At 41.2% G+C, this 20426-nt stretch overlaps 1 protein-coding gene across 2 annotated transcripts in view; it reads right to left on the minus strand.

The window, feature by feature from the left end:
• Positions 1 to 20426, minus strand: part of LOC308584930 (schwannomin-interacting protein 1) — a 378018-nt gene that overhangs the window by 238738 nt on the left and 118854 nt on the right. The window lies entirely within an intron of this gene.

The raw sequence follows: 20426 nt of genomic DNA on the forward strand, positions 1-20426 counted from the left end.
CTCTTCAAGCATTAAGTGAGGAGTTGAAAATGAAAACATGCCTTCTGAGCAGTTTCCGGCTCCCTAACATTACTCCTCAGCTGCAAATTTCAGCCTTGGCTGTCAGATGGTATAATTTAAAAAGAACCCACTTAGGTGGCCCTTATCATGCAAACAGAGCTAATCTGCTTTACCTCTTTTTAGCTCAGCTTGCCATGCATATCCTTCCAGAATAATATGCTTCAATAAACTGAGCTCTTATGAAAATGGAGTCAGATTACAGAGAATTACTTGCTCCCCCACTCAGTATCTCCAAGAATTCAAATTAAGTACTATAAGAGCAGCAAAGTACACGCCCGCTTCACATTTGCACCTATTTTCCCTAACAGGGAAACCTTCCCTCCCCTGAAGAGAAAATTATATCAGCTTTCCTATAAAATTGTGTGCACATAAGTGCTAACTTTTAGAGACTGCAATTAAACAATCATTTGAGGAAGCTCTACGTTTAGGAAACATTGATGGTATCTCCTTCTCCAAAGTGCACGGTGCATGTAAGCTCCATTATCACAAGGCCTGTATGAACTCTCGTGCATCAAACTAGACAGGTGTAGGCTCTTGGCAGCCTGAGAATCCCAGCTTGCTTGCCTGATTTCAGGAGCTGGGAGTCTTTGTGTTTGTGAGTTAAGCTATATCAGCCAAATACTGTGAACTATAGTGTTTTCATAGAATCATACAATTGTAGACTTGGAAGTGACCCAAGGCAGGAATCTCAACTAAAGCATCCATGACAGATGGCCACCCACCCTCTGCTTAAAAAAGTAAGTATTTAAGTAACTATTTACCTAACTTACATTCATTTCCGTGGGGAAAAAAAAACCCCCACCAAAACAATGTGAAAATGTAATTACATATCATTTGTGGACTTTAAAATAAACAATGTGTGATGGCCTGGGATTCGGACTTGGAGGCTGAACCTGAGGAATCCCAGCCTGCACAGGAGTCCCTGCCTCCAGGACCAGCTGAGCCGGGGCTGGGGCTTGAGCCTGAAGGGTCCTCACCTGTGCTGGATCCTCAGGAGCAGACACCAGCTGAGTCTGCTCTGACTCCTGAGGGGATGGAGGACCCATTGCCTGCAAGTGCTCCACTCTTAGCCCCGTCAGGGGAAGGTGAGGTTGCCTCTGGGTCCAGTAACCCTCCAGCCTCTCCTGAGCTAAAGAGGCTCAGGGCAGAAAGGTGGAGGGAACTAAGTTCCCGCAGGAGGAGTGCTCGGCTCCAGGCCAGGAGAGGCGAGTCACCTGTGGACCGGGGCCGCCCTATGCCTCGGGGCAGACATTGTTAGTAGCCTGTTCCTGCCTGCACCCTGTCCTGCTCTTCTGCCAGAGTTCCTGACCTCACCTGACTCCCTGCCTTGGACCCTGCTTCAGCTTTGACAGACAGCCTCCAAACCGCACCCTCAACCTTGGACTGGACTCAGACCTCGCTGCACAGTTAACCCTTGGGACCAGCATACAATGTGAATGAATACCGATAGTATACACTTGACTGATTTCCATTCCTGATTGCAGGTGTACTTGTGAACTGCGGCAATTTCTGCTCCCCCCCCTTTTTTTTGGATTGGAATTCTCCAACCTCCCTACGTCTAAAAGAATAGCTCTGAATTTTATTTTATTGCTTTTTTGGAAAAAAGAGAAGTGTTTTCATTCAAAATATTCTGAACTAAAAATTCATCAGCAGATGCTATAATGCTGACACCGCCTGAGAAGGTTGAGCGGTACATTGGTTCTTGCGTACAAACAAATGGAAAAAAGCCAGTATTTCACTGACACTCAACGGTTGAATGAACTTGCTATACATCGCCTGCTCTTTCCTGTTCTGCTTTCAGGTTCTGTAAACACGAGTTCTTTTTTAGAGGAAGCTTCAAACTCCTGAAATAAAGACTCCTGGGAAATATCAGAGTCTTGTAAAACCACGGCAGGTGGGTTCAACCATTTTTTGTTTGTTTTTGTTTTAAAGAGCAGGCCTGTCTTCAGGAATGGCAAGGGGGGTAGGGTAAGTACTGGTAGCTAGCTAATGAAACTCTTAAAGATACTGGCTAAGAATTGAAAATCAGGCTGCAGATGGTATTTTTAGACAAAAGACCTTTTCACAAGGTTGGGGAGGGTGTGAATGTGGAATTATTCCTTGAGCATTGCCTGTCGCCTGTCTTAATTTCCATTGCTTCTCAGCCCTTAGCACTCCTTAACCGTATGACAGATTATTATTTTTTTATATAAAAAAGATTAAATAACAAGTGATCCATATTAATGAATTCCAAGCGGTGTAGAAAAATAGGACGATTTAAGGGCCAGTTAAAAATGAGGCCGTTAACCTAGGAGTTGGTATGGTACATTGATGCACAGATTTCTTCAGTAACTATTGTCCAACTTTCCTTTCAGGTTGGAAGTCAACACTCATTGATGAAGCATCTGATTCCTGGTCCCTGACCATAACATGTGTGAGACACAGTGTGAATACTTTCCAAGCTAGCACTGCCTTCCTCCAGGTGGAGTTATACCATATTATCAACCTCTTCTGCGAGGTTCTCTGATTTCAAATAATATGAAAGGGAAGCCTAGGGGAGTAGCTACCATGCCATGTTAGTTGGGATCCAAATCTTGCATCTGTGTCTCCTTCCCTCCTGGAAATTAGAGGCTTTGCAAGGAAACAAGCTCTGCAGCACTATCCAAATTAGTGAGGCAGGGTTTCCTGAGGTGACACTGATGAGCCCTGAGGGAAAGAGAGACAGTTTGAGGACAAGAGAAGAGAAGCTACCTGGTCTACCTGCAGCAGTATATACCTGGATGAATGTATATGAATGGCATAGGTCACTGGAAGGAGAGGATGTGAGTCAAGGCTGGCTCAGAGGCCATTTCACTATATGTTGGCTGGGGTCCATCCTTCAGTTTGGACTTCAGGATAAAGAAAAACTAAAAAGAGATTGGATCTCAGTCTCCGAGGCTGTGTGAAATAGTTTTAAGAGGCCCCTAAATTAAGCTCTATTTCACCTTTCCCTTCCATCTCCCAGTGACATTTGTCATCAGGACTGATCTTCTTGCCAACCAGAACTTTCTCCACACTGAGAATTATAGCACAAAGCATGAATCCAGAATCCTCTGGAAAATATTGGGTGTACAAATCTTCCTGCTGGTTATCCTTTTATTTGCTAAATTATAAAACGCCAGTGAACAAAGTAATTTATATACTACATTGCTGGTGCATATTACAGCGCTGGTGTATATACAACCTTTTCCCCATCTTGACTTATTTGAGGGCATGATGGAGAAATATCATAAGAAATTAAAAGTCAGGGGGATTAAATAAACCAGCAGTACCACATTTCAGAAAGGGTAAAAGAAGGTATCCTTTTAACATGAGTTTTAAAATTCACTCAGAGCCGTAATGCTCTGTTTTGGCCTGAAATACCCTTATGTCTTTTGCTAGCTATGCCTATTTCAGCGAACATGTAGAGAGCGTGTGCTTGTCTATAGTTCCATAAATATTGTAGTCTCCAGGAATGAGTAATGGAACAGTGTCTTCCCTCATTTGCTGTATCTGCATCTGGTCATATTTCATGCCTATTATCAGAAATTATCATACAGGCTGCTGAATGTGATGAAAAATTCAAAGGTTTTTATTTAAAGCATGTTTTTTTCCAGAAAGCTGTAGGTCAGGCACTATAGATTCATAGAAGTCGCAAGAACGTGTAAAGGGAAGATCAGCGAGTGAGTCAAAAAGGTGGGATGCGACTGAAAGGAGCTGGTATCTTAGGAGCCCTTGATCCCCCTCAAAGAGCTCCCAACAAATTGCTGCTATTACTTTGCAACAAACAATTTTAAAATTCTCTTTTTTTCTCCAATTTTTTTTTATTGATTTTCCAATTTTTATAAACACACAAACAAACATAAATCCTAACTATACTTAGTACACTCTTAGTAACATTGTTAAGTGACTTCCTCATATCCCCCTGGCTGAATTTCAATATATATCGTTGTAACAGTTTTCCAAAACAAGTTTTTCATAAAATTTACTTACTCGCTTAACATCTTTCTTTCTTTTCATCTTTACTTTAAACATATCATCCCATAACATGACATATTTAAATCCTAAGCCTATCTGTTATTTGCAAGTACTTCTATTTAAATTATCTTAGCATATTTAAGTAAATAGTCATTGAATTTCATCCATTCCTCCTGGTACTCCTCCTCCTTCTGATTGCGGACTCTTCCGGTCAGGTCAGCTAGCTCTGAAAAGTCCATCATCTTCATCTGCCATTCCTCCACTGTTGGTACTTCTTGTGTTTTCCAAAACAATTTTAAAATTCTCACAACTCATTCACCCTCTTCAGGTGTTCACATCCAGTGTTGACGAAACTATACATGTGAGACTGCTCACTAGCCCTGCCCGATCATTGTTCACTCTGCCACCAACAAGTTAGGAGGATGGATATATAAGGCAGGGAGCCATCTGAACTTCTGAATGCTCCCTGTGCTTTTTAGAATCCTGGAAAAAAATCTGATTTCTAAAAGATGTGAGGAGCATTCATAAGTGCAAGAGGCTCCCTGCTTCAGACAGTTGCCTTCCAACTCATGGAGTGTGACAATTTCGACAATAAGATAGTAACCTAGTGAACACTGGATGTCAAGTAGCAACTATATGAAGCGTAGAAATACACCCATTTCACAGAAGAGCAACTATTGACTGAGGGGGAGACAAGCAAAACTAAGGTAATAATAAATGCCCATGGTGACCACAAATTATTCAAAAAAAGGACTGAAAAAGGACAGAGATTTGCACAAAATTTGCATGTGCCAGTTTATATGTATAGATGCACATTTAGAAATAATTTCTATTATTTATATGGAAGTACATTATATCTCACCATGGTGAGGAAGACTGTGTCCAGGTGGCCTGGGTGCCTGCTCAGTCTACTATACAGGTACTAACTGTTGATGGGCAACTTGAAGGCCCCTGTTCTCCTTTCTAAAGGTTCTTTATCTTTAAACCAGGCTTAGAATCAGAGAACCGTAGAGTTGGAAGGGAGCGCAAGGGTGATCTAGTCCATGTTGGAGTGTTGTGGGTATCAAGGAGTTAACACTCTGTGCTAAGTGGAAATGCTGACTCAGCAGCATGTGATGAGTAAGCATCATGAGACATAGGGTGTTGACTAATTGGTCTATAGCCAGCTAGTATAAAAAGGTATGGTTGACTTCCCCACACGGGTTTCTCTCCTATACGCAATTCCACCTGTGTATACTGATTCCTGAATGTAAGACTACTTTATGATGATGCAAGACTGCAACTGGAATAAAGCCCTACTTGAAGTACAGCTTGACTCCTGAGTGCTTCCTATGGGGCTTACACACATCACAACAGTCCAACCCCCTGCAATGTAGGAATCTTTTCCCCCAGTCTGGGGCTTGAACCCATGACTTTGAGATTAACATAAGGTTACTAGATGTCCGCGTTTCCTGGGGACAGTCCCCGGATTTACAAATCAGTCCCCTGACAAAATCCATCTATTTAGTAGGAAGTTGAAAAGTGTCCCCAGATTCATTGGAAAAAATCTGGTAACCTTAGATTAACAGTCTCATGCTCTACCAACTGAGCTATCTCAGTGTTCAGTAAAGAACTCTACAAATAGAGCACACCTTCAAATGAAGGACTATCTATAGAGGATTGCTACCTGCACCCAACAATTGCACTCAGAGTACACATTCTGCTTGGAACTTTTCCAGCGCTGTGTCACTGCAAAGAAGTAGCCATTAATTTGAATGGGCTGTATGTTGAAGAAAGCTTGTCCATTCTTTTGTAATGAGAGTACAACTCCCACCCTGGAAATATATTATACATTCTGCAACAGACAGCATGCAAATTAAACATTTAAGCAAATGCATCTATTAAAAAAGCTGAGGAAGCAGGATGAATATGCAATATGCAATTACTTATTGTTATTAAATAATGAACTCCTGCGGTTTGTTTGTTAGTCGGATAATGTCATTTGAAATATTCCCCATGTTCCTCCCAGAGCATTTTTAACAGGAAGGCATCAAGGACACAATGGAGTGCCCAAGAGTTTTCTTTTTCATCTCCATGTCTGCAGGCGACACTACTGCAGAGCTGAACAGACAGGAGAACTATAAGAAAAAATGTTTGCTTGCACAATGCACTTGCCTTAATTTTTCGCTATTATATTCCCCAAGTCAACATATATTTCTCATTCCCTGCTTTGCCGTTGGAGACGTGGTAGACTTTTTGCTTTGTAGGCATAACTGTTTGCAATAAGCGCATTCCATCCTTTGGTTTCCTTGCTCAGCAGAGCACGTGACGTAGGTAGATAGCTGCCAAGATTAAACCATATGGTTTATTCCACCAGTGGAAAACTATATAGATGTGCAGTACCTAAATATAAAAATGTACATTTTTCTCAGATGTAGAGAAATATGCATTGTTGAAAGGAACGTTTCCAAATTAGATGTAGTGTGTCATGTATGAGCCTTGTGAAAGTAGCTTGTCAAAGCCTCTTGTTTACTATCAAGGATGAATTGTGCTCTCCCCTGGGCTCACAGAACCGGAAGCACAAGTTCAGTGAGCCAAGGGAGAAGCATGCTTCCTCCTTGATCCCACCAGATATCTTTGCTCCCATGATCACCACAAAATCTGTTACACAGTGTAAAGAACCGGGGACTTGGACCAGGGTGAAGTAGGTATAAGGCACTGGGCAACTTGAACTAAACTTGGTATTCTTCTCCCCTACCCCACTGGGACAGCTCTCAGTGGCCGCATTCACACGATACATTTAAAGTACTGTGATACCACTTTAAACAGCTACGGCTGCTCCCAAAGGATTTTGGGAACTGTAGTTTGTTAGGAGGGCTGAGAGAGTTGTCAGGAGGTCCCTATTCCTCTGACAGAGCTACAATTCCCAGAATTCCCTGTGAAGAGGAGACTTGGAGTCTCCTAACAACTCCCAGAACCCTTCACCAGCTCCCAAAATTCTTTGGGGGAAGCCAGGTGTGTATGAAGTGGTATAATTTTTTTTTTAATGTATGTTTTAAATGTTGCCAGACTGAAGGCCGCCGAGACCATATAACACCGGTCCTGAAAGATCTTCACTGGCTCCCAGTACGTTTCCGAGCACAATTCAAAGTGTTGGTGCTGATCTTTAAAGCCCTAAACGGCCCTGGTCCTGTATACCTGAAGGAGCGTCTCCACCCCCATCATCCAGCCTGGACACTGAGGTCCAGCGCCGAGGGCCTTCTGGCGGTTCCCTCGCTGCGAAATTACAGGGAACCAGGCAGAGGGCCTTCTCGGTAGTGGCACCCGCCCTGTGGAATGCCCTCCCAGCAGATGTCAAGGCAATAAACAACTATTTTACTTTTAAAAGACAATGGAAGGCAGCCCTGTTTAGGGAAGTTTTTAATGTCTGATGCTGTATTGTTTTTGATATTCAGTTGGAAGCCACCCAGAGTGGCTGGGGAAACCCAGCCAGATGGGCAGGGTATAAATAATAAATAATAATAATAATAATAATAATAATTATTATTATTATTATTATTATTATTATTAGGAACTACTGGCTTGATGATTAAGGAGGTGAGGGACATAGCTCAGTGGCATGCATGCAAAAGATCCCAGGTTCAATCTATAGCATCTTCAAGTAGGGCTGGGAGAGAATGCAGCCTGAAACCCTGGACAGCTGCTGCCAGTCCCTGTCAACCATTCTGGGCTGGACAGACCAATGGCCTGATTCACAATAAGGCAACTTCCTATGATTCAGTCATGGCTTCAGCACCAGTCATATAATGGCAATAGAACAAGCTTCATGAGCCGAGCCAGTTCAGGGATCTGATGAACCAACATGGGTCTGAATGACTCTGTGTACGTGCTACTTCAAGCTTGCCATCTCAGTTTGAGCAATGTGTCTCATTAGTTTCCTTCCCTGCTCTGGAACGCCATGGGGAGTGCTGACGTGTGGGGGCAAGGCAGCGTGCTTGGGTGCAATGTGTCACTAGGCTGGTGACGGCTGGTGGAAGCTTGGCTTAGCCAGCAGAACTAAAGGGTGTGTGGAATTGCTCTGTTATTTCTCATTAGTTAGTAAAGAGTTTTAAGAGCAAATCCTGATGTCTTTAAGATGACCTTTCAACATTTAGATGAAAGAATTTGGTAAAAAAACAACCAAGAAAAAGAACAAATGGGAGAAACAGCTTGGACTGCTTTATCATTCTATTAATAACTTCTTTAATCCAGGATATTGCAAGATAACAAAAGCTACTCCTTTAAGAGGACCAAAAAATAAGCTTCAGAAACTGGTTTTTATTGGTAGCAAAGGCAGGAACATCCACTCTAATAGAACAATTTAAATGCATAACCGTTAAAACAAATTCTTTAACTATTCCTTCCATGTTCTGACATTCATCATGTTGACTAGCGAGACATCACTTATTCATAAAATACTTGGTCACTGGGAAAAAAGGCATTTAAAGGAGGGGGGGAATTGAATGATTGCTGGATGGTCTATAATATCAGCATTTTCAAACAGAATTCTGTTAGAGGCAGAAGGGACCGTCCACTTTGTTTTACAGATTTCATTCCCTATTCTCACACATGTTTATTTTTTTTTTTTTTTTTTTGTTTTAAGCTGCATCTGCCTAGTGGGAGATCTGAGACTACATATTTTTGAAAAGCTGCTGGTGGGGGAGCAAATTAGCAGTGAAATTGTGGGGGGCCTGACAAAGTTAGAATCAGTCTGCGAAAGCTTACAATTACGTTTTTCTAGAGATGTCACATTCTTTCCAAATGGGTAACTGTGATAGTCTCTTGAAGGAAATAAACAACATAGAGTCTTGTGGCACCTTTCAAAGACTTTCAAGTAATATTCTCTGTTATTATTGCTATAACAGATGAATATGCCCTTTGCCAGGCCCATCAGCCATGGACGAACCTCTATCTGAAGGCTGACTCGCGGCATCTCTGAGGACAACCAAAGCATTTTGGGGACAAAGTAACTTTACTATGCCTTTGCTTTGTTCCATTCCACCCTGGGTGGGTCACTTCCAAGCTTGGTCCTAAACATAAGCTAGAAGAGCTTGTAATGCTCATCTCAAAAAGAGAGATGCATGAGGAGGAATTAAGGTATGAGCTTGAAGAACTTCTGGCTTATCTACCTCCTACGTTCTAACCGTTCAGACAGCCCCTCTATCCCAGCCACCCTTCCTGCTTTCCCACATTGATGAACAGGTCAACAGCTATAGCTGCAGCAATCCGCTCATGGTCAGAGAGTTCTCTCAGGGCAGGACCTGGTGCTGGTGCACTGTGTATTTTTTCCAATGGCTGCTATAGTGTTCCTCGGGAACTAAATTTCTGTACTGAAACTGTAGAGGAAGTAAAGATGAAGCAAAGTTTGGGAGTAGATAACAAAGCTTGCACGGTGGTGGATCTGCAAAGACTTCAGTATATTCCCAGGCAGGGACACACACACACACACACACACACACACACACACACAACCAGTGCACTAGCAAATCTGTTATTTGAAAGGAAATACTCCCAGAGTCAAACCTGTTGGGGAAGATTGATCAAAGGAAGAGATTCGCTCAGCCTAATCATTATGTTTTAAGCCAGAACAGTCCATTATTAAGTGAGAAGTGAAGACTATTTATAAAGAGAAAGGGGCTGTGAATTGGAAAGCAATTTATTTGTGTCATCAAGACTCCTCAGATTTTAAAAGAGCTGTACCATATGCCTTAGACAGCAGCTCCATTTATAGCACACCAGCTGCTGTACTACACGTTACTGATGTAGACATGGTCAAAAACTAGATTGTGTATTTGGAGGAGATCTTTTCTAAATATGTTTTTGATGCTTTTTTGTTTTTGTTAAAAACCCCTCATCTTTGTAAAATGCTGGAGCATTATTTCAAATAAAATCTCGTCATGGGTGGTGGTGATTTGTAGGTGCTTCAACCTGATGTGGACAGGATACAAATTAGTCCAAATCAGCCAAATTCAGTTCAGGATTTGGTTGAATCCAGTTCCCCACTCACTTTATCATGTGCTGCAAGAAGGAACCACATTGCAATAGCTCCCAGACTGTCAGCATAATGTTAAAAAGTGGTCCTTAGTCTATAGTTTACAAAGTTGGCTTGTGTCAGTAAACTCTGGCTAAAAATAACTCAGGTGAACTCAGCTCTGGGTTTGGAGGACATGCCAAACCATGGTTAACTGAAACTTAAGAGAAAGTTTCTGGTCTTATCTCATGAGTGCAAGGCTCACTGTGACATTTTCTTGTCATGCTAAACTGCAGTAATGGCCTTTTTGAAGGTGTGCTTGCAGCCCATGGCTCCAGTGCCTAGATATATATTGGCACACTTGTCAATCTAGCCATCAACCATGCTAAGCATCAAAGCACTGCACTGGGAACCCTGAACTTTTATTTAGTAGCCCTCAAAAGGTTCTTGAAAATACCTCTCACCAAAAGAATTATTGAACTGTTAGGAATGTTATTAATATTATGGGCTTCATCACACTATTTCATATTTAGAGATCTATCACTGAGTTTTCTAACTTCGATGTGGCCAGTCTGAAACACTCATCCATCATCATTATGCCTTGCATCTGACTTTCCAGGGCTGTCCATTCTCATCATTTTTACTTTTGTTGCAAAACTGCACAGAACAGAAAGATGCCAAGGCTACAAGGAATTTTATAGTTTTAACCCCTATTTTATTACCTTTAATAGAAACTAACCAACACCAGTAAACCAAAGAGAAGAAGAAGTTCTGGGTTCACAGTGCCTGGAAGGAATAGCTTTTCATAAAACTCTTGTAAGTTTTTATGTGACCCAGCAAAATTAGTTGTATCTAAGCCTCATTCCATGGATTTCAACAGGGCTTAACTGAAAATCCATTTTGCTAGATTATGTCTGTGAAACAGGATAATGTGTTGTGCTGTTCAACTTTCAGTGGAGTGGGGTAGAAGTCATCCTTTTATAATATTGCAAGACTCAACCTCTTAGCAAATAATGATGCTGTATTTTTTGATGTTTTAAATATTTGGGTGGAAGTCAACTAACTTTTACTTAAGAGTATACTTATTGAAATGAATAGCCTTAACATAGTCATGTCCATGAACCTCAATGGGCCTACTCAGAGTTTGAATTTGTTTTTTAACAACTGTAAGTCACTTTGAGACATTTTATGTAGAAAGCATAATAAAGAACTATCAGGCCACCATATTGATTCATTAAGTCCCAGGATAGCATACCAAAAAGCTTGGATATCCTATGGCAAACTGACTCCCAAAGATTTTGCAAAGTTGCCCACTACAGCAGAACCTGACATTTGTCCATTTTGAAACTCATTTTGTTAATTTTGGCCCACTTCTTCAGTCTTGAATCCTGATTCTGTCTTAGGTGGCACTGGCTACTTCTCACAGTGTGGTGTCATCTGCAGATTTGATGAGCATCCCCTCAATACCTTCACCCAAGTTGTTTATAAAGATGTTGAACAGCAACAGGCATAGGAAAGAACCCTGTGACACCCTACTTGTCACTTCTTTCCAGGATGGTGAGGAACCAGTAGTGAGTACTCTTTAACCACCCTGAGATCTTGTGATAAAGGGTAGTGTATAAATCAGAAGAAGAAGGGGGGGGAGGAAGAAGAAGAATCCTGATTGTACATGGTAAATGGTCATGTAGGAGCAGGACTTGGTGACTCTCAATTTCAGTTTCTCTATGTTTCTACTTTTTCCAGTCTTAAACTCAGTTCACATCTCCACATCAGTTTGCTTGAAAATTTATCAGCATTTTTGTGAGAATTTCACTTAATCTACACATTTTCCTGTGCAATGTTGCCTAATACACACGTTTACAAACCAAATTACTCCAATGTAATGTATGTTTCTACATTGTTTCCACTAGTTCAGGCATTTTTATACACAGTGTAGCCTAGCCTATGCATTTGGGTGCACATAAATTCAGCTGGACCTGCATTGCAAAATTCGGGGAAGTGTTTCAGGAAATGGAAATTTGCCTTTAAATGCAAAATGGATTGAATTTCTGCCCCATCCCTGGCTGAAGACTGGGCAGGATTGGGCCATTACATTCCCACCCCTGCTCAATATAATAATCAAGTTGAGTGTCAAACAAACTCATTTGGAGATAATCCTAGGTGGTCGTTTTGTCTACCCAGCTGCAGCACACATGCTTTACTACATTTGACTATTAGTTAACAAACACATTCTGAAATATTGTGATGAGGCCTACTGGCATCTTGCAAATCAGTTTATAGCTCTAGATATCAGCTGGAAGAACTAAAAGTAGTTATTTCCCGTAATTGTGAATGATATCAGTTAATTTTATGCATGGCTAGTTAAGAAACCAGGGGCTATAAAATCATAGGATAATGAAAAGAACAGTTCTAATAGCTTTTATTTATTGCCTCTGCTATCACCAAAGACCACAACCACTATTATAAATGTATAAACAATACCAGTGAAGGCTTAATGCATTTTATCACTGATCTCCTTTGTCTGGGGCCTACCGAGAAGCTTTGTGCTCAATGTATTGTGTAATTAAGATCCTTTTTACTGGTATGCAAAGCTGAGACTGTTATCAAATAATTTATGTAGGAAATGAACAGCAGCTAGTGCAGTAACACGCAATGTGGCAATAAGAATCCTGTAAATATTAGACACTCGTATTAATTGCTACCATGAGCAACTAGGCAAGCGGCTAAGATGTAAATGATTGTCACCCCAGCTTGTGTCTTGGTGACAATGAGATGTGTTATCAAGCTGCGATCTTCAGACATCAAAATTTTGATGCTGATCAACGGCTTTCACAGAAATGACAGAAATAGAAGCAGAGTATGCAATTGCCATGTGCTGCCAAATTATTAACCAGTTTTTAAAACAGGGGCAGTTTTACTGACTTACTGCATTTATATCCTGTACTTTAGTCAAAAATGCATTCTGAGTGGCTTACAAAAATCAGTACCTAGACAGATGCTTGTTCTCAGGTTCACAATCACACAAGGAAAAAAGAATGGGAGAGAAGGGAAAATCAAGTTTTGTGTGTCTCGTTACTATAGAACACTACTCCTTAACTGGGTTGTTATGCCCAATACTCAGTAGCATCAGACTGGCTTGATTGATTTGTTGTTGTTTTTAATCCATGATAATTTTTCCTTTCTGAAAACTCTATTTGTAAGGATGAACTAGACATTAAAATGAAACAAAAGCAATCTGGGAATGCTAGGAGTCTGAGGGTACTTTCAGGTTACCTACTTAATGAGCATCCAAACAGATACGTTTTGAGGGAAATTAGATGGCATTGGTTATTTGATGAGCGTTTATTCTGATTTGTTGGTGGGGAAGTTAGATGACGTTGCAAGTGTTATCTCACACTTTCCAGCACATTTTCCCTGTCACTTTCCTTATCACAAAAAGTCTGAACCTGCTGGGTTCGTTTTTAAGAGAAACCTCTCCTTTTACCTTTTAAAGGTGAAAGATGAAAGGGCACTTTTGGAACACCTGACCCACTCAAAAATAAAGTGAGCAGCACCACAACGATGAAAAGCCCATCATTAAACTTTTCTCCCTCATGTCAAGAATTTTTCAAATGCAATTTCTTTTCTCATTAATTCATGGTTAAAAAAATAATAATAAGCAGAAGAATTTTCAGGACAGCATTAATCATTGCCAAATCAATACTCTATGCCAAAGGGCTGCGATGCCATTTAAATGGCATCACACACAAATATAGTTTGACAAAAAGGCACATCTCTCCTAACTTGTGAAGCTACTTCACATGAGTAAATACACAAACACACAAAAATTTTCAGTATGCAAGACTCAAGCGGCCCATTTTTACTCACTGCTGTTGTATTATAGTAAAACCCCATGAATAATCTTCAAGAGGCAACTGGCTTTCTCTTTCCTCCAGGCAAGAGGAAGTGTTGGAAGCTTGGTTCAGCAGATCCCAGGTTCCTTTAGATCACTGCCGGTTGTTTTATAGTGGGAGTAGATCACAGTCTCTTGTAACTGGAACATCCCTGCTCTATACCATTAGCAAACTCATTCTCTAAGTATGGATTCTTATGTAGCAAAAAAAAGTATTATCCACGTACAGTGAATGTGGTGGTGGTGGTGTGTGGGTGTGTATGTTAGCCAGCTTGAGGAAACTTTTTTGAAGTTCAAAAATGTTTAGAAAAAGTTCCAAAAAACCAACAACCATCCAGTTGGAGTATGCTTGGGGGGTATGGGAAGACTGCTGGATAGAGAGAGGAGGAATGGAAAACTGGGGAGGAATGGAAAATGTAATGGAGTATCCTGAAACCCAGTATCCTGACTGGCTGGCTGGCTAGAACCCTAAATAGGACTATTCCACACTGCAACATTTTCTTGCAACTCCCATTTGTCAGGTTCTAAAACAGATTCTCAGAGGAGGACATGCCTTTCACAAACAGGCTCAGTGCATTTGAATAAATACTGACCAATCTCTTACTTAAATCAATTATTGCCCCGTCAGTGATGAATGAACATGGGCATTTGTGTCTGTCTCTTTTAAAGTATGTCTAATATACTTTGCATGGTATCTAAATTGGCTACTCACTCTCATATCTTGATCAGAAAATGGTGCCACACACCCAGATGCTATTAGTCATCCTGTGTACACTGCCGGCATAAACTCCTTAATTTACTCATTTGTGAACTGTAATAGGAGGTTTTGCTTCTCTGTCACACACATGAATAAGAAACAACAAGGAGATGCATGGATCCCATTTCTTCTGGTTATACTTCCAAACAGTCTGACATTCCAGCACATCTCAATAGTCAGGTTTCCAAAGTGCAGCCTAAGCACTACTACTGCCTTAGTACTCATTCCTAGCATTTAAAATTCTCCCATTTCATTTGCAACTCAATGTTCTTAATTTAAGCTTCTCACATCTTTGGTTAAATTAGCTGTCTCGTTCTAATTAACAGTTTGTACACTTGAGAAATATAACCTCTTGTTTTAAGAGTAATGACTCTTTCCTATTCTCGGTGTCTACTTAATTTGTTCTGTGTCAGAGAAGGTAGAGATGGGAGCATTAATTACAGGGAAAGGTAAGTTTTCAACCTCCATTTTCAGCATTTACTAGGTGTTTCCTTGAGCAAAGATATCTTCATGGCTTACCCTAATGAGATCGTCAAAGATCTTCTGCCATTTGTGTTGAGGTGTTACAGGTTATATTGCTAGGTTCAGCACATCACTGGAAATGTGGCATGGAAATTAACTGAAATGTTAACAACCCAGTTTTAGAAAGCTGCCAGGACAATGGAAGGAGTTCATGGAAAAGCCATCTCTCCTGGATATTATTGCTGTTGCTGGTGAGAGCAATCAGGTTGGTGGGCCCACAGGATATGACCTTCTCTGCAATGACCCCACATCTTTGGAGTTTGACCTGGCATAAGCACCATGCCTACAAGTTTGTATGCAAATTCTCATATTTTTGCCATTTCTAGTAACATAGGACACTGCTTTATAAAGAGTCAAACCATTGGTCCATCCAAGTCAGTACTGTCTACCCCAGGGTTTGGGAAACCTGTATCTCCAACTGCATTTGGACTACAACTCCCATCATCCCTAGCTAGCAGGACCAGTGGTCAGGGATGGTGCGAGGTAAAGGTAAAGGGACCCCTGACCATTAGGTCCAGTCATGACCGACTCTGGGGTTGCGGCGCTGATCTCGCTTTATTGGCTGAGGGAGCCAGTGTACAGCTTCCGGGTCATGTGGCCAGCATGACTAAGCCGCTTCTGGCGAACCAGAGCAGCACATGGAAATGCTGTTTACCTTCCCACCAGAGCAGTGCCTATTTATCTACTTGCACTTTGACATGCTTTCGAACTGCTAGGTTGGCAGGAGCAGGGACCGAGCAATGGGAGCTCACCCCATCGCGGGGATTCAAAATGCCGACCTTCTGATCAGCAAGTCCTAGGCTCTGTGGTTTAATGCACAGCGCCACCCGTGTCCCTAGAGATGGTGCAAACTGTAGTCCAAAAACAGCTGGAGACCCAAGTTCGGGGAAAGCTGGTCTTACACTGACTGGTAATGGCTTTCCAGGGTTTCAGGTAGAACACATTCAGAGACTGAATCTGTGTCATTCTCCATTTCCATTTCCACTTTCCCCCCAGTTCAATTTTAACCTGCTTCCAAATGTGACCAGGTTTGAAAGTCACAGATTGAAGCTTCTCCCCACAGCTTTAATTCTGACACCAAATCACGTAACAAGGAAAGAGAATCATTTAAGGGGAACCTCCCTCCCAACCCTTCTGTTATATTTTTTGTGGGATCACATGTTTTTCACATTAAGGAACTTGTGCAGTAGGCGTCAGGTTGGATGCTGCAATTTGTCACTATGCAAATTTGCAAGTGACGCAGCTACTAAGGGCTACTAAGTTTTAAAAAGCTGCCTCTTGCAGAGGAATATTAACTTAGGAGTTTGATGAGGCTGTGGCACTTTACACTGGACTGAAAACAAATGCCCGCTTGGCATCTCTTCATAGCTTCCTGCCAAAATTTGGAAACAGTAATAACCCGCCTAACCAAAAACACATGATTGCTCCTTTGGAAGAATGAAAATCCCAGCTTGGGTTGCTGGATCAGGCCAATGGCCCATCTAGCCCATCATTCTGTTTTCACAGAGGGCAACCAGAGGCCCATTAGAAGCCTGCAAGAAAGAGCTGCGTGATTCCCAGCAACTAGGACACAGAGGCACACTACAGTGGTACCTCGGGTTAAGTACTTAATTTGTTCCGGAGGTCCGTTCTTAACCTGAAACTGTTCTTAACCTGAAGCACGACTTTAGCTAATGGGGCCTCTTGCTGATGCTGCGCCACCGGAGCACAATTTCTGTTCTCATCCTGAAGCAAAGTTCTTAACCTGAAGCACTATTTCTGGGTTTGTGGAGTCTGTAACCTGAAGTGTATGTAACCTGAAGTGTATGTAACCTGAGGTACCACTGTACAGCCAACAGTAGAGGTGGAACCATTGAGAGCAGATACTGATATTGTGAACTGCCATGAGACCTCCAGGTATAGGACGGTATATAAATTCAATCAAATCAAATTAAAAAGTTTAATCCAAGAATTTGTCTAACCTTCTTTAGAAGCCATCCAAGCTAGTGGCCGTCACTACGTCTTGCGGGAGCAAATTCCATATTTTAACTAGAGTTTAATAGAGATAAAAGCTTTGCTTTCCCATGAGTAGAAAAGACTCCCTGCTGTAACAGTTACATTAGAACACAGGGAAACCGAACCTCAGCATGTGACTACAAAGGTGGAGTTAAAGGCATGGCTTGCAGTGCCTGAAGAGGACTAGAGTAAGGATGGAAGGGTTGGTCAATTTGGTTCTCTCTGTTTCTCATTCTTCCAAACTTAACTTCAGTTCTCCACATTTTGCCTCAGTGTGCAATTTATTTGCATTTTTTTAAAAAATCATCATGAAAATTCATCACCCCCCCGAATTCTGGGAACTATAGTATGCAAAGGGTGCTGGGAATTGCAGCTCTGTGAGAACTAAACTACAGTTCCCAGGATTCTTGGGGTGTGTGCGTGCTTTAGATGTATGGTGTGTACGAAGGCTGAATGTCCTCATAGTCGAGCGACATCTGGGCTCTTTCCCAAATCCCCCCATGATGGTAATAGGCATTTCCCCCCTCTCAATTGCATCTAATTTTAATTTTGCAACACATTACCCATGCCTTTGTTAATGCCAGAAAGCAACTTTTTCTGGGCAGTTCTTGGGTTTTAAAAAGAGTGTGGGTGTATGCTACTTGATCTGTTTCATATTCTGTTGCATCAGCTCATTTGAATCAGATCCCAAAGGACTCAAAAGTGTGGGCTTAATTTTAAACTACAATTCATCACCTCCATTAGTCCAGTTAGCTCTAATATCCCAGAGAGCTCCATTCTGGCTTTATTATTTGAGTATTATTTATTCATAGCTATAATAGTTTTCGAAACTGGACCAATCCTACTGGAATATGTATGTTAGCTAACTCAGTGTAATCAAAATATGCTATTCTATTACTCACACATTTGGCAGGCAAAAAGTCATAGGTGGCTACCCATTTTCTTCCATTAAACTATGAAAAGATGGCCATGATTGGTTTTCATCCTGATCGTGACTCAAGGCAAATTAACTTTCAGTTTGAATTTTGATGAATTGCGGTGGACTGTAGATTGTTCAGTTAGAAATCCTTGCTCTATTTTTCATTCTAAATGCCATTTGAACAGCAAATTTGACAGGTTATTAAGATTTTAGTATCACTTTGGCAACAGTTTCCCCAGCTTTTGTTATGTCTTGCATCCAGAATTCAGATAGGTTAATTAAGTTTTTTTCTTCTCCCCATTTGACTAGCATATACCCAGCTACCTCCTCTGCTAAAAACGCTAGCTCAAGCTTGACCTTGTACATTTTTTCTAGATATGTGTTACTACATGCAATAAGAAAGAAAAGCGGGTATGTTTTTAAGCTTAGTCTTTTCAAATTGACATTTGCAGCAATTTTCCTTTAAGATTTTGAGACTTGTACTCTCTATGGTCATGGCACTAATTGCAGCAGAATAACAAGTCTAGAAAATCATCTGAAGGAACACGATACTGTTGAACCATTAAAGCTAGGCAATTTTATTTCAGGACTGCATCTTTAAAAAAAATAAAATCAATGTCTGGTAGTCTTATATAAAATGTTTTGGATTTACCTGAAAGAAGACGGAGATAAATACATAATTCTATTCTGCTGACTTCTGGCAAATTTCAGAGGCCAGTTTCAGAGGCCTCCCAAGGCATGACCTTTTCTGTGTTGCCACCCACAGAAACACTCTCCTCAGTGACCCTGGGCCAAAATTTAACTTCTTTTAGGTACCAAGCTAAGAATTTTTTTTTTTATACATCCAAGCATTTGAATGTTGGTACCTGTCTCTTGTTTGAACAATGGGTGACTTTTTAGCTGATCTTATGGCAGGAAAATGTGCACCTTCTCACAGTAATAATAACAAAAATAAATATATAAATAGCTTGACTTTGGGTTTTTCCTTGTCCATAATGAGTTGAAAATGGTAGTGTGGAGTAAATTGACCCTCACTTATTGTCATCCAAATGTTGCCTTGGTCCTTCAGATGTTGCTGAACTACACCTCCTGTGTGTAGTGGCCGTCCTGGCAGTTAAAATCCAATGTATCTGGAGGGTCCTACTCCCCCCTCCCCCTCAATATAATGCCAGGGCAGGCCCAAGAAGTTTGCTGCCTGAGGTAAAGATGGCCATTCCACACACAGTGGCTGACTGGATAGGCAGTTTAATGTTATTTCAACTCTGGCAATGAGATAGCATCCTCCACAGCGCCTGTGGGCAGCAGGCTAGTCCAAGGAAATGCTGCCCTCCAGCAACTGCTGCCTGGGGCAGATGTGTCACTTTGCCTAATGGGAGGGCCAGCCTAGTTTAATGCATTAGGGAAGCTATACAACTGAGAGACTGAACGCAGTCTAATAGTTGCATGAACATTGTATCTTGAATGTCAATCAGGTGGCATTATGTTCTCAACTATAAAACTTTGTGAAAACTGTGCAGGCTGCATCACTGAAAATTGAGTTCCAGGTCTCCGAGATCAGAAAAGCGCTATCTGATCATGTGTAAATATAACCTGCCTGAGTGTTAATGACAAGATAGATGGAGAGTTGTGCAAACTATTCTGATCCAGCCATTTCTTGGCTTTTTCACTGCCAGAGTAATCAGGTTGGGCTGCTCAGCGGCAGATATATTGTTCCTTTTGATTTATGATATCATCGATCCTTGCTCCATATCTCAAACTTTTATAAAGTAGAATGCTGGCTCTCTTTTTAACACGTTCTTGTTGCTTAAAGTTTTGAGAACTTTAGAAGCCCTTTCCTATTAGTAGTTATTTGTGTGCATTCTATAACATTTTTAAAAAGTATTATTTTCAAATCATGCAACCAGATGTTTGCAAAGCTATGGTGGTATTGGACTTTTGCACATGCACACACCTTCCACTGTCCCAACACCCCAGTGAGAATTTCTGATCCAGGTTATATGCCTCGTAAGTTTGACGACCTCTCTCTGACCTGATCTCAGAAAGTCTTTACTTTGATCGCAGTATCGGGGACATAAAAATACAAAACAAACTGTAGGCAGAGTCAGTTGGTACTTTCTCCCCACTAAATTCCCTTGTTCATGTCTTGTTCCAATAGCACTGTGGTTTGCATGGGAATTCCACTAAAATTGAGCTCTTTTTTTTCTTCCATTTTGGCAGCGGTTTTAATGCAAACCACTTGTGCTACTGATAGCTGCAGAAAACAGTGAATTGAAGTGGGCCGATTCGGTTGTGCAACCAAGTTGGCTGCACGGGGAAG

This window comes from Podarcis bocagei (genome assembly GCF_964188305.1).
Source record: "Podarcis bocagei genome assembly, chromosome: 4".
In the NCBI taxonomy this organism is placed as follows: Eukaryota; Metazoa; Chordata; class Lepidosauria; order Squamata; family Lacertidae; genus Podarcis; species Podarcis bocagei.